This window comes from Mchenga conophoros, linkage group LG6 (assembly GCF_057382185.1).
Source record: "Mchenga conophoros isolate Kocher_MC1m ecotype Shallow Benthic linkage group LG6, M_conophoros_male_GT1.1, whole genome shotgun sequence".
Lineage (NCBI taxonomy): Eukaryota > Metazoa > Chordata > Actinopteri > Cichliformes > Cichlidae > Mchenga > Mchenga conophoros.
The window spans coordinates 31,133,553-31,147,012 of NC_140531.1; positions in this window are offsets into that span (position 1 = coordinate 31,133,553).

Sequence of the window (13,460 nt, forward strand, 5' to 3'; positions counted from 1 at the left end):
AAGGATGATATCAATTTACATATTAATAGCACTGAAAAAATAAAAATATATGTGTATAACTGGTGAAGCAAGGACAACGAGGAAATAGTTTTCTCTGTTCAGTTTGTCTGCATTAATTTCTGTATGGGATTTTGCTGCTGAGTGAGTTTTTGGAGCATGTAACAGAATAGCAGAACAAAATAATAAAATCTGCAAAACCAGTATTTAAAATTACCACAATGAAAGTATAAGCTAATGCCTTAGTCACACATGCATAGAAACCTGTCTATACCTGTGTGCCCTATCCAAGGAATATTGCATATTGCTTAACAGGATGGCGAAAGGTTGCTGGAAGTTGGTGGTTGCTGCCAGGCAAAATCAATCAAAAATCTGATAGTGATTAAAAACAAAGTTGTGCCTTAAAACCGCAACTAGCAGGTTTTTCCCTAGAGTCCAGTGGTTGCCAGATGTTTACTAACTAGTTTATGGGCTTGTGTGACTCAGGCTTTAGCAACAGATTCAGAGTGAGTCATCTACAGCAACCACTCACCAACTGGTCAGGAAATAGATAATATTTTCCCTAGCAACTGGTTGCAGACCAATTTCTAGGCCTGAGTGACTGGGGCAAGACATTTACACTTTTTTTCTAAGAATTGCAGGCATATATACTTAGCATTAAATCACTTCCTTTTATGCATCAGCATTTCTGTTCAGTCATATTCCTTGGCGTACACCTGGCTGAGGATCTTACGTGGTCAGTACACACAAACAAAACAGTGAAGAAGGCGCAGCAGCGCCTCTTCTTTCTCAGGAGACTGAAAAGATTCGGCATGAGCCCCCGCATCCTCAGGACCTTCTATCGCTGTGCCATTGAGAGCATCCTCACTGGATGCATCACCACCTGGTATGGCAACAGCACCGCCTACAACTGCAAAGCTCTCCAGCGAGTAGTGCGGTGCTCTGAACGGATAATTGGAGGTGAGCTTCCCTCCCTCCAAGACATCTACAGGAAGCGCTGCCTGAGGAAAGCGGGGAGGATCATCAAGGACTCCAGTCACCCCAGCCATAAACTGTTCAGACTGCTTCCATCAGGAAGGAGGTTCTGCAGCATCCGGTCCCGTACCAGCAGACTGAGAGACAGCTTTTTCCATCAGGCCATCAGACTGCTGAACACGTCATAGACACCTCAGCTTCACTACTGGAACTTCAACATTATGCACTCCACACTGTATATAAATGCCACTTGTTTTGCACATATTCAACTCTGTATATTTTATATATTTTATTATTATTATTATTATTATTATTATTTTATTTTTTTACTATTTAATTTGTAAAAATGTGTACACACACACACACACACACACACACACACACACACACACACACACACACACACACACACACACACACGTAGGAAAATATTTAGTATACACATCCAGAAATGCATACACTATTATATATTGTACATATATTTATTAGTTTCAGGTTGGCCATTCTTGTATTTTGCTCGTTTGTGTTGTTGTGTTTGCACATCTCTGTTGCTTGTGGGGCTCGCACACAAGAATTTCACTCGCATGTGCTGTGCCAGTGTGCCTGCACATGTGATGTGACAATAAAAAGTGATTTGATTTATTTCTGGCCATATCCAGTTTGGAGTTGGAGAAGTGACCAAAAAAGACAATGTTTTTGGCTGATCATTCCAATATGCTCAGAAGCCACTGATATTTATTCTGTTTGATGAGTTTTTGTGCAATACCACGGAACCAAAACTTCAAAGGGAAAACTTGCCAGCAAAATTCAAGATAACTGCTATTAGGAACTATTACTCACTGTGCGTACACTGGATAGTGTTATAGGTTTTATATAATGATATTTTGACGAAGAAAGGGTAAAGTAGAAGAAAATAGGGACAGAAAATGCACACTGGGAATGTCAAAACAGATGTTGCTTAGCAACTATTTCTGGCTCATTAAGGCTCATTTCAAACAAAATTCAACATCAGTGCTCTCTCTGTTTTCCAGCGTTGGTGTTTTATTGCCTTTTAAGTGTGATAAATCATTCAAGGCCAAGCAGTTTTATTCTGTTGGTTCTGCAAATGTATCTCTTAGATTTTTCTGAAATTATTATACATCATTATTTTGAACAGCTTCTTGTTTAAATATATGCTTACATCTTTGCACAGCCTTAGGCACAGGCTTGTGCTCAGGTCTAGGGCCTTCTTTCCATTCTTTCAACATAGTTTTGTTTAATTTTATATGTGGATTAGCATTTAATTTCTAACTTCATGATATATAAATATTTAGTCAGGTGGTTGCCTCACTGAGAAAATGGAGGTAATGAGCTCATCACTGTTTGGTGTGTCTGCCTGCCTTTCAATAGTATCCCATAAAACATTTATTTTACAGCGCAGAAAGAGGGCTTAAACCAAAGATCAGATGGCAATTTGTTATTTTTATAACTTTGGAAATATGTTGGAACTTTTTTAAGCTTGTAATTTCTTGAAAATGTGGGCCTATTTGAGGTCTTATTTTGTTTATGAGTTGATTTTTATGATTTATAGAAACTCACACTCATGGAGCGATTGTGGCTCAAGAGTTGGCAGTTTGTCTTGTAATCGGAAGGTTGCTGGTTCAAGCCCCGGCTCCAACAGTTTCGGTCATTGTGTCCTTGGGCAAGACACTTCACCTGTTGCCTACTGGTGGTGGTCAGAGGGCCCGGTGGCACCAGCAGCTGTGGCTACCATTTAGTTTGCCATCACCAGCGGGTGGATGACTGAATGTAGTGTAAAGCGCTTTAGGGTCTATAGGTACTAAGTAAAGCGCTATACAAATACAGGCCATTTACCATTTATAGCACATTCCTAATTAGCATAGGTGTCAAATAGTGTATTTTATTTTACTAAAGCAATAAATGCTTAAAATTACAATTACTAGGCTGAAAAATTTCGATTCTGGATTATGATATTAAAAGGTTTATAAGCGTGTGCAATGTTTAGAATAAAAATGTGCAAACAAAACAAACACACATGAACAACTCATCACTGTGTTATTGTTGATCACTTCCAAAGTTCGTTGCAGCATGCAAGAGTTTCCATGAGGTGAGTGGAAACATTTCTCCAAGTGGTGAAGACGGCTGCACGAAGGGCATTTACTGTCTGAAACTGTTGTCCATTTTTGTAAACTTCCCTTGCCATCCATCCCCAAAGGTTCTCAGTTGGTTGGTCCAAAAGAGTGATGTCATTATCCTGGAAGAAGCCCCTTGTCCTGCCAGCATTGTGTACTGTAGGGTTGTCCTGTTGAAAAATCCAGTCATTATCACACAGACGAAGGCCCTCAGTCATGAGGGACGCTCCCTGCAGCATCCAGACATAGCCAGCGGCCGTTTGATGCCCCTGGACCTCCATTGTTCCACTGAAGGAAAAAGCACCTCACACCATTATGGCACCCCCTCCTCTGTGGCACTTAAAAAACATCTTAGGTGGAATTAAGCGTCATTTTCAATAAATTGCATGCTCAAAAATGTTTTGTCTCACTCCCATTTCTTCGTGTTGCATGTTGAAGCTCTACTTGTAATCTCTTTAAGATCCAACCATGCAAAATGTGATTTTTTTTGCCAATTTTCAGGTTGTCTTAAACTTTTGATCGGAACTGTACCATGGCAGTTCAGCATAAACCAGCTACCAGTTAGTTTGGTAATGATCATGAAATGATTACATCCTAGTTAAAAAAAAAGGTTTTGTACATTGAAAATGTAGAAACAAACAGTTTTCTCATTTATTGTCATATGAGATATACTTTGGTAATATAGTGTGTGGCCCATCGTTACGTGCAATTTAGTCACCGTACAACAACTGCAATAATTTGGTCTGCATTGCTGGCAAGAAGTTGGACTTGTTTATGGTGGGTGTTGAGTCCACAGGGGTATCCTTTGTCACTGGTTCTGTTCATAATTTTTATGGACAGAATAGGCTTCTCTGCTAGAAATTGTGGTCCTGTTGGCATTACAGGACCATAACTAGTGGTTTGTAGCCCAATGTGCAGTGGAAAGAATGAGAATTAGCACCTTCAAGTCTGGCCTGGGAAGATCTTGTTCTCCTGGATAAGCTGGAAGAGGTGGCTGGAGAGAGGTCTGGGATTCTCTGCTTAGGCTGCTGCCCCCGTCCATAGATAAGTGGAAGAAAATAGATTAATTGTATTTGTTTAATTTTTTTAATTATCTGCCGTGTAAATCTCACCACCAGATGTAAGCTACAACATTATCACAATACTTTATTAATTCATAAGGAAACTATGTCAATGGACCACCATGCCAAAAACCAAGCTTGAACCAGGGACCTTCAGATCTTCAGTGTGACGCTCTCCCAACTGAGCTATTTCGGCAACTGTTGTAATTCAAAGAGCAACTTATCAGATTGATACTGTCATTCCAGTTATCTCAATAAAAGATAAATGCAGATGATATTCTTGCGTGGACCAACAAATATTTTCAACTCACTCTCCATCAGTTGTTGGTCTGCTCGCACTCAGGCTGATTTAAGTTGCTAACTAAAAACAACCTTCAGAATTTAATCACTTGTATCTTTCTCAACCCTGTGGAAGAAGGAGAAATTTAGCTGTTTCTTTATAAGTGCTCTTCTGGTATTTTTACTGCATTTAAAGTATTTCGTTTTGTGATTAGATTGTGATTGTGTGATTATTTTAATTTATAGAAAGATGGGAATTTCATCAAAGCATCAGAGTATTTTTCTGAATTCCTCTCCGCTGCCTTACCTAAATTACACCTTTCATATTCTTGGTGATTACATTTAACCTCCTATAGTCAGTTAATGTACCCACTCACTCCAAATACAGTGGGGCAAAAAAGTATTTAGTCAGCCACCGATTGTGCAAGTTCCCCCACTTAAAATGATGACAGAGGTCAGTAATTTGCACCAGAGGTACACTTCAACTGTGAGAGACAGAATGTGAAAAAAAAATCGATGAATTCACATGGTAGGATTTGTAAAGAATTTATTCGTAAATTAGGGTGGAAAATAAGTATTTGGTCACCTCAAACAAGGAAAATCTCTGGCTCTCACAGACCTGTAACGTCTTCTGTAAGAAGCTTTTCTGTCCCCCACTCGTTACCTGTATGAATGGCACCTGTTTGAACTCATCATCTGTATAAAAGACACCTGTCCACAGCCTCAAACAGTCAGACTCCAAACTCCGCCATGGCCAAGAGCAAAGAGCTTTCGAAGGACACCAGGAAAAGTATTGTAGACCTGCACCAGACTGGGAAGAGTGAATCTACAATAGGCAAGCAGCTTGGTGTGAAAAAAATCAACTGTGGGAGCAATCATCAGAAAATGGAAGACATACAAGACCACTGATAATCTCCCTTGATCTGGGGCTCCACGCAAGATCTCAATCGCGTGGGGTCAAAATGATCATGAGAACGGTGAGCAAAGATCCCAGAACCACACGGGGGGACCTGGTGAATGACCTGCAGAGAGCTGGGACCAAAGTAACAAAGGTCACCATCAGTAACACACTACAACGGCAGGGAATCAAATCCCGCAGTGCCAGACGTGTTCCGCTGCTGAAGCCAGTGCATGTCCAGGCCCGTCTGAAGTTTGCCAGAGAGCACATGGATGATACAGCAGAGGATTGGGAGAATGTCATGTGGTCAGATGAAACCAAAGTAGAACTTTTTGGTATAAACTCAACTCATCGTCTTTGGAGGAAGAAGAATACTGAGTTGCATCCCAAGAACACCATACCTACTGTGAAGCATGGGGGTGGAAACATCATGCTATGGGGCTGTTTTTCTGCCAAGGGGACAGGACGACTGATCCGTGTTAAGGACAGAATGAATGGGGCCATGTATCGTGAGATTTTGAGCCAAAACCTCCTTCCATCAGTGAGAACTTTGAAGATGAAACGAGGCTGGGTCTTCCAACATGACAATGATCCAAAACACACCGCCCAGGCAACAAAGGAGTGGCTCCGTATGAAGCATTTGAAAGTCCTGGAGTGGCCTAGCCAGTCTCCAGACCTCAACCCCATAGAAAATCTGTGGCGGGAGTTGAAAGTTCGTGTTGCTCGGCGACAGCCCCAAAACATCACTGCTCTCGAGAAGATCTGCATGGAGGAATGGGCCAAAATACCAGCTACTGTGTGTGCAAACCTGGTGAAGACCTATAGTAAACGTTTGACCTCTGTAACATAACCTTTGTTGGCAATAACAAAGTATTGAGTTGTATTTTTGTTATTGACCAAATACTTATTTTCCACGCTGATTTACGAATAAATTCTTTACAAATCCTACCATGTGGATTCATGGATTTTTTTTTCACATTCTGTCTCTCACAGTTGAAGTGTACCTCTGGTGCAAATTACTGACCTCTGTCATCATTTTAGGTGGGGGAACTTGCACAATCGGTGGCTGACTAAATACTTTTTTGCCCCACTGTATCACATCCCTCACCTGGTTCTTTCCTCTGGGGAGAACTTGAGGTGGTAGCTGTACACAGCTCAAAAATAAAATAAAAATAAAGAAACACTTATAGCATCAAGTCAGTAAAACCTCTGCGATGTTGATCTGGTCGGTGAAGTACCAGAGGGGGTTGTTAATCAGATTCAGCTGCTTTGGTTCTCTTGAAATTAACAACAGGTGCAGTACAGGGGAAACAATGAGACCCCCAAAACAGAAACTGGTTTTACAGATGGAGACCACTGTAAAACCAGTTTCTGACTGTTTTGTCACTAGTTTTGTATTTGACTCGGAATACCTGAACCCTACAGAGGTTTCGCAGTCTAACACCTCCAGAATGACACATCAATACATCAATACAAAGTTTGCTGTGTTTCCCAGCACAGTCTCATGACGGAGATTCCAGGAGACAAGCAGTTACTCTAGGAGATCTGGAAAGGGACGTAGAAGCGCCGTAACCAGCAGGAGCAGTATCTGCTCTTTTGTACAGAGAGGAAGGGGATGAGCACCCTCAGAGCCCTACAGAATGTCCTCCATCAGGTCACTAATGCGAAAGTCTCTGACCGGACAATCAGAAACAAATTTCACGAGGGTTGCCTGAAGGCCCTACATCTTGTGGTGGGCCTTATGCTCACTGCTTGGGACCATGGAGCCCAACCAGAATATAAAATTGGCGGGTCCACTGCCACGCTTTGCTTTTCAGAGATGAGAACAGGTTAACCCTGAGCACATGTTACAGACATGAAAGGGTCTGGAGAAGCCGTGGCGAACACTATGTTGCTTGTAACATTCTTCTACACGATCAAATTCCAGCAGTTCTCTCCTTTCCGTGTCTGTCATAATGAGCTCCTCTATCCACAGCTTCTCTTCGGACACTTCACGCATGAAGGTGAGTAAAGCGCACAATAATAATTAAACAACAGACGAGTAATCGTTTTGAGCTAAGCTTGCAATACCGCATGCGGTGCAACAGTCTGGCTATGACCGAAAAGATGCTCCAGCTTTTTTTTTCACCAAACAGGAATCAGTCCAACAGCCTGTAGGTGTGTGATTTGGTATGAGGCTCAGGTGTGTGATCAGCAGGGTGGAGACCTCAGGCACACTCTGCCACTGGAACACAAAATCCCACACATCCACAGAAAGGCTCTCACACCAGTAGAAGAGGGACAAAGTATAAGGCACAATTTTTATTTGAAGGACTAGGGTCTCAGGTTTGCAATGTACTTTCTACGGCTTTATTTACATTTGGCGAATGGTTTGCAAACAGAGATGGGCAGTAACGCGTTACTGTAATCCGATTACTTTTTCAAGTAACGAGTAAAGTAAGGGATTACTATTGCAAAAACGGTAATTAGATTACCGTTACTTTCACGTAGGTTCACTGCGTTACTGCGTTACTAAAACCGTGATTTTTTTGTGAGAATGTCTCTTGAGAGCGACTCTTGGTGGCGCTGTCACTTGGTGTTCGCTCGCTCTGTGGTAGAGTATCACTTCCTGTTCCTGCTCAAACACAGTGGTGTTTCTGAGTAGCTTATTTGCTTAGCGATTTAATTAACAACTTTTAAATACATTCTTCTTTCATAGTATAATCTTCACGTGCTTCCTCCGAAGCACACTTTCTGTGTACTCACTACCTAATTTATAGCCAAAGTATTCACTCACTGTCTCTGTACTGTCTCGCTAGCCTAGCTTAGCTCGTAGCCGACTCATTAGCACCATGGCTACTTCACCTGTCCCTCCTGCACTTTCTTGCTCATTGTGTCAGATGTTTAGTTACTCCTCGGCCTCCTTTAGCAGTAATGATATCTGTAACAAATGTAGCATATTTGCAGCGCTGGAGGCCAGGATTACTGAATTGGAGACTCGGCTTCGCACCCTTCATTCACCCGCAGCTAGCCAGGCCCCTGTAGCTGGTGCAGCCGAAAATAGCGTAGGCCCCGCTAGCTGTTCCCCGGCAGGTCCCAAGCAGCTGGGGAATCAGGGCGGCTGGGTCACGGTGAGGAGGAAGCATAGTCCTAAACAGAAGCCCCAGGTACACCACCAACCCGTTCATGTGTCTAACCGTTTTTCCCCACTCTGCGACACACCCGCCGGGGGTCAAACTCTGGTAATTGGCGATTCTGTTCTCAGACATGTGAAGCTAGAGACACCGGCAACCATAGTCAATTGTCTTCCAGGGGCCAGAGCAGGCGACATTGAAGGAAATTTAAAACTGCTGGCTAAGGGTAAACGTAAATTCAGTAAAATCATAATTCACGTCGGCAGTAATGACACCCGGTTACGCCAATCGGAGGTCACTAAAATCAATATTGAATCGGTGTGCAACTTTGCCAAAACAATGTCGGACTCTGTAGTTTTCTCTGGTCCCCTCCCCAATCAGACCAGGAGTGACATGTTTAGCCGCATGTTCTCCTTAAATTGCTGGCTGTCTGAGTGGTGTCCCAGAAACGATGTGGGCTTCATAGATAATTGGCAAACCTTCTGGAGGAAACCTGGTCTTGTTAGGAGAGACGGCATCCATCCCACTTTGGATGGAGCAGCTCTCATTTCTAGAAATATGGACAAATTTATTAAACCCCCCAAAATATGACTATCCAGAGTTGGGACCAGGAAGCAGAGTTGCAGTCTTACACGCTTCTCTGCAGCTTCTCTCCTCCTGCTACCCCCCCAAAACCCATCTCCATAGAGACTGTGTCAGCTTCCAAAAAGACAAAAAACAAACTAAAAACCAGCAACAAACAACTTAAACATAAACAATCACAAAGAAAGAACAATACAGTATCCACATCTGAACCAAAGAGTAAAACAGTGAAATGTGGATTATTAAATATTAGGTCTCTCTCCTCCAAGTCTCTGTTAGTACATGACTTAATAATTGATCAACAAATTGATTTACTCTGCCTTACAGAAACCTGGTTGCAGCAGGATGATTATGTTAGTTTAAATGAATCAACACCCCCGAGCCATTCTAACTACCAGAAATCTCGAAGCACAGGCCGAGGGGGCGGTGTGGCAGCAATTTTTCACACCAGCCTATTAATTAATGAAAGACCAAGACAGACTTTTAATTCATTTGAAAGCCTGATGCTTAACATTGTCCACCCCAGCTGTGAAACTCAGAAACCAGTCTTACTTGTTATCATCTATCGTCCACCTGGGCCTTACACAGAGTTTCTGTCTGATTTCTCAGACTTTATATCTAATTTAGTTCTGAGCTCAGATAAAATAATTATTGTGGGTGATTTTAACATCCATGTAGATGCTAAAAATGACAGCCTCAACATGGCATTTAATCTGTTATTAGACTCAATTGGTTTCTCTCAAAATGTAAAAGAACCCACCCACCACTTTAATCACACTCTAGATCTTGTTTTAACATATGGCATCGAACCTGAACATTTAACAGTGTTTCCTGAAAACCCTCTCCTGTCTGATCATTTCCTGATAACATTTACTTTTACAATAATTGATTACACAGCGGTGAAGAGTAGACTTTATCAAAGTAGATGTCTTTCTGAAAGCACTGTAACTAAGTTTAAGAATATAATCCACCCACTGTTATCATCTCCAATGCCCTGTACCAACACAGAGCAAAGCAGCTATCTGAACGCTACCCCAACAGAGGTCGATTATCTTGTTAATAATTTCACCTCCTCACTACGTACGACTCTGGATACTGTAGCTCCTGTGAAAACTAAGGCCTCAAATCAGAAGTACCTGACTCCGTGGTATAATTCTGAAACACGTACCCTAAAGCAGATGACTCGTAATCTGGAGAGGAAATGGCGTGTCACAAATCTAGAGGATCATCATTTAGCCTGGAGAAATAGTTTGCTGCTTTATAAGAAAGCCCTCCGCAAAGCCAGAACATCTTACTATTCATCACTGATTGAAGAAAATAAGAACAACCCTAGGTTTCTCTTCAGCACTGTAGCCAGGCTGACAAAAAGTCAGAGCTCTTTTGAGCCAACCATCCCTTTAACGTTAACTAGTAATGACTTCATGAACTTCTTCACAAATAAAATTTTTATCATTAGAGAAAAAATTACCAATAATCATCCCACAGATGTAATATTATCTACAGCTACTCTTAGTACCATTGATATTAAGTTAGACTCTTTTTCTCCAATTGATCTTTCTGAGTTAACTTCAATAATTACTTCCTCCAAACCATCAACGTGTCTTTTAGACCCCATTCCTACAAAACTGCTCAAAGAAGTCCTGCCATTAATTAATTCTTCGATCTTAAATATGATCAACCTATCTCTAATAATCGGCTATGTACCACAGGCCTTCAAGCTGGCTGTAGTTAAACCTTTACTCAAAAAGCCATCTCTAGACCCAGCAGTCTTAGCTAATTATAGGCCAATCTCCAACCTTCCTTTCATATCAAAAATCCTTGAAAGAGTAGTTGTCAAACAGCTAACAGATCATCTGCAGAGGAATGGTTTATTTGAAGAGTTTCAGTCAGGTTTCAGAGCTCAGCACAGCACAGAAACAGCTTTAGTGAAGGTTACAAATGATCTTCTTATGGCCTCTGACAGTGGACTCATCTCTGTGCTTGTCCTGCTAGACCTCAGTGCAGCGTTCAATACTGTTGATCATAATATCCTATTAGAGCGATTAGAACATGCTGTAGGTATTACAAGTACTGCGCTGCAGTGGTTTGTATCATATCTATCTAATAGACTCCAATTCGTGCATGTAAATGGAGAGTCCTCTTCACACACTGAGGTTAATTATGGAGTTCCACAGGGTTCAGTGCTAGGACCAATTCTGTTTACATTATACATGCTTCCCTTAGGCAGTATCATTAGAAGACATAGCATACATTTTCACTGCTATGCAGATGACACCCAGCTCTATCTGTCCATGAAGCCAGATAACACACACCAATTAGTTAAACTGCAGGAATGTCTTAAAGACATAAAGACCTGGATGGCCGCTAACTTTCTGCTTCTTAATTCAGATAAAACTGAGGTTATTGTACTCGGCCCTGAAAATCTTAGAAATATGGTATCTAATCAGATTCTTACTCTGGATGGCATTACCTTGGCCTCCAGTAACGCGGTGAGGAACCTTGGAGTCATTTTTGACCAGGACATGTCCTTCAACGCACATATTAAACAAATATGTAAGACTGCTTTCTTCCATTTGCGCAACATCTCTAAAATTAGAAATATCCTGTCTCAGAGTGACGCTGAAAAACTAGTTCATGCATTTATTACTTCCAGGCTGGACTACTGTAATTCATTATTATCAGGATGTCCAAAAAACTCACTGAAAAGCCTTCAGCTAATCCAAAATGCTGCAGCAAGAGTCCTGACAGGGACTAGAAAGAGAGAGCATATTTCTCCTGTTTTGGCTTCCCTTCATTGGCTTCCTGTTAAATCCAGAATTGAATTCAAAATCCTGCTCCTCACATACAAGGTCTTAAATAATCAGGCCCCATCTTATCTTAATGACCTTGTAGTACCATATCACCCTATTAGAGCGCTCCGCTCTCGCTCTGCAGGCCTACTTGTTGTTCCTAGAGTATTTAAAAGTAGAATGGGAGGGAGAGCCTTCAGTTTTCAGGCCCCTCTTCTGTGGAACCAGCTTCCAGTTTGGATTCGGGAGACAGACACTATCTCTACTTTTAAGATTAGGCTTAAAACTTTCCTTTTTTCTAAAGCATATAGTTAGGGCTGGACCAGGTGACCCTGAATCCTCCCTTTGTTATGCTGCAATAGATGTAGGCTGCCGGGGGATTCCCATGATGCATTGAGTTTTTCCTTTCCAGTCACCTTTCTCACTCACTATGTATTAATAGACCTCTCTGCATTGAATCATATCTGTTATTAACCTCTGTCTCTCTTCCACAGCATGTCTTTATCCTGTCTTCCTTCTCTCACCCCAACCGGTCGCAGCAGATGGCCGCCCCTCCCTGAGCCTGGTTCTGCCGGAGGTTTCTTCCTGTTAAAAGGGAGTTTTTCCTTCCCACTGTCGCCAAAGTGCTTGCTCATAGGGGGTCATATGATTGTTGGGTTTTTCTCTGTATCTATGAAGCGCCTTGAGGCGACTTTTGTTGTGATTTGGCGCTATATAAATAAAATTGAATTGAATTGAATTCATGACAGTGACGTAAGCGAGTGCGACATTGGTGACAACAGCTGTGTGCAGATCAACAATGGAGAATATATCGAGTGCGGGAGAGAGTATGAGCGTCCAGTGTTTAAAGCGTGGAAGTACTGACCTTACTTTGAGTTTGATTCCATAAAAAGTGACAAAAACATTAGTGTCCGTTGTGCGTGGGAAGAAAACTTCTTTTTACAGCGAAAAAAAACCCCTAAACTTCCAAGCAAGCACCGAGTGCGCAACGACGTAATGGGAAATTCACAGAGAAACTCACAGAGAAACTCGCGGACTCTTCCACTGACCGCTGCGGCACACCTGCACCAGGGTAAACCTCCGCCTACCCTACTCCTGCTTTACAGGTGAAAATAGAGCAACAGGACCACTAGTCTTTGACTTTATTTATTTTCTGCCGTGTTTTACTTGCATCTATTTGAAAGACTGAGTGTAAACACACAAAAAAAAATTATGTGCTGGAATGTGCAGAAAATAGGTTTAAATATTAAACAAATTTCTTCCAGTCAGAGAATGTTGCATATAATTAAATTTTTCCTTGATGCATAAAGTTAAAAGATTAAAACTAATAAAACAAGTTTTAAAAAAGAGACTTTTCCATTTGATTACATTTTGTATGATGGATTATGCAGAAAAAGTAGAATTGGGCTGAAAGATCTATCGCTTTATCACCTATTCAGGTTGTAAATCGTGTTTTAAAAAGTAACTAAGTAATTAATTACTTTTGAAAATAAGTAATCAGTAAAGTAACGGGATTACTTTTTGGGGGAAGTAATCAGTAATTAGTAACTGATTACTTTTTTCAAGTAACTTGACCAACACTGTTTGCAAATGTGGCAGACACTTTGATTAACACGTAAAACACTACCATAGAA